Here is a 2,795-nt window from a genome sequence, read left to right on the forward strand (position 1 = left end):
CTAGGTCTTACTTTCGGGGTAGGTCTTATTTTCGGGCAAACACGGTATGATATAGGTATCCAAGGACTGATATTTCAGTCAAACTCTCTGTGCAAAACAAAGTTCAGTAGTAGGGTTGGCTCAGTGACACTTCAGGATTGTGTGTAAACGGGAAACAGGATTTGGGGCTGATAAGGGCCAGCATAGTGCTTAGCATGAAACACTTTTTCAGCCGTTATAAAACAAAGAGATTTTAGAGGGGCATGATTGGCACAAAAGAGAACTTCCTTTTACAGATTGCTAGATGTCCATTAATAATTCAAACTTTTCAACTTTTAAAAATATATTTATTGATGGTCCATCCTTCATTTATATTATCATATTGGTAACACTGGAATAGAAGTTTTTAGCATTAATTATTGTACAAAGCAACAAATAGAAATGGCAGAAAAGTTGGTATTCCAATCATAAAACTGAAGATTTAGATTCATTTGTTAGATGGTTTAACAGAATTATAGTCATTTTCCAAGTAACATTACAAAATTTGATAACATTTTTGAAAATTCGGGCAACAACTTAAAGCGGAACTAAAGTAAAAAAAACACATTTATCTTAAATCCCGCAGATCCGTCTATCCATCGAGAGGTTTTTTGATTGGGTCCTGCGTCATCCCGGTATCTGTCTTTGGCCCGACAGCCATCTTCTTCTGGTTTCTTCTTCGTATGTCACCCCATCTTGCACTGGGCAGGCATAAGATCGGGCAATGTAGATTGGGAAAAAGATTACCGATCTCACTACGAATGCGTGAGATCTGCAATTTTTTCCCCTATTAAAGTAAGGACGCCTGCGCATGCCCGACATCGATCATGCGCAGAAGCAGCAGTCAGGAGCCTCCTGGGAGGCGTGATGTAGGTATTCCGGAAGGCTTTGCACTCCTATTCTGTCTTGATCCCCGCAGCAATCCAGACAAAAAGTGGAGGTGCTGCAACCCCCCCCCCCCATTTTTTTTAATAATAGGTATTGCACATAAAAAAAATAAAATAAATAATACAATGTTTACTTTATGTAAAAGGGTTGTCTACCCTTTTATGTAAAGTAAAAATTCTGAGTTGAGGTCAGCTTTAAAGTAGAACTTTCCTCCCCCCAAAAATTGAAAAAAATACATTTTTTAAGGGTTAGCCCCCCTTTTATATAATGTTAAAATGTGGTGATAGGTCCGCTTTAAGCATCAACTTTAAAAAAAATGCATGTAAAAGCATTCAGTAAATTCCTAGTTGTGGTGTTTCCTTTCCATTAATGTTTTTTGTTTATTTGAATTCTTCCATCAAAGTCTGTTTCTTAACACACCCTCTCCCTCCTGGCACATCATAGCTTTCTTTTCTTCTGGGAATCACCCCCTGTGGTGGCCAAGCTCTTCTGCATCTCTCCTCACCTCCCAACATATTCTTTTATGTATCTGCTATGGAGAATGAACCAGAATATTGAGTAAGTGTTCTTAGTTTGCTGGAGCTGCTCACATCCTAATAAGTTGGTGGCCCCCAACTAGTAGTCTCAGGGCTTTTGGATGTCTATATAAAGAAGGCTATTGCAAGTAACTAAATGCCTAAATGCTAAATGCCTAATATGTGTTAAATGCACATATAATCTTATTAAAATATTTTGTTGTATGGTAACAGGCATCCTTAAATGGCATACCATCTTACTCATTCACATTCCAATTTTTCTCTAAAAACAGTACAAAAAAGTACATTTCATTTAAGCCAGCCATAGACATGAATGAAAAATGAGGACTGCCAGTATGCTTTGATTTGTCCTTAATGGATATGTGTTATTTTTTATTTTTACACATTAAAAGATTGTCTCCAAGGGAAGTTCGAGGAATTTTGTTAGCCATTGAAACATAAATTTAGTGATACCTTTTATTGACTAGTGTAAAGCTGCGTACACACTTCCAATTTTTGTCGTTGGAAGGATCTTTTCCAACGACAAGGGAGTGCACGATACATGAACGGTGCTGTACATACAGCACCGTTCATGCTCTATGGAGAGGGGAGGGGGAGAGCGACGGAGCGGCACCCTGCTGCGCGCTCTCCCCTTCCCTTTCATTAGGATTCGGCTGTCGTCCATCGTCTGTGGATCCGGCAGGTCGGTCGTCCGGAGGATGGACGACACCGACTGTACACACGGCAGATTTTCGCCCGATAATTGGCCGATGCCGATTATCGGGCGATAAAAATCTGACGTGTGTACGTAGCTTAAGTGTTTAAAATTGCAAACCTTTAAAGAAAACGTAGATCCCTTCTTCATACTTTATATAATTCTAAAATGGTTCAGAAACCCATAGGCTATAGAAAAGGGCTAGTCTACAGACAAAAAAATCAAAGAAGGGGTAATGGGGTTATTGACTTAAAGATAAGAAGTCCAGGCACAATTTCTATTGAGTTGTCTATATACTAGAGAAGCAACAAAATACAAGCTTTAATGAAATACAATTATTTTTCCCCATTACACTTGAATAATCATGAATATTGTAAAAGAATATAAGTATGCAATATTTTACAGCTTAAGAGTGTAGTTGGGGTAAGTAAGATAAGAATTCCAGACACACTTACAGTTAAGGGAGAAAAAAACATGTCTACACTTTTATGTGAAGTAGAAATATTGGTATTAGATCTGCTTTAAGGGAGCTCCTTGCACATACTAATCCCTAATCCCTAGCCTGATGCAAATTTTTTATCCTCCACTTTATGTCTGTGTAGATTGAGTGGTTAAATCTTACAACGTAAGATTCCAAGACAAAAAAAAACAAAACTGCT

This window comes from Pyxicephalus adspersus, chromosome 2 (assembly GCF_032062135.1).
Source record: "Pyxicephalus adspersus chromosome 2, UCB_Pads_2.0, whole genome shotgun sequence".
Lineage (NCBI taxonomy): Eukaryota > Metazoa > Chordata > Amphibia > Anura > Pyxicephalidae > Pyxicephalus > Pyxicephalus adspersus.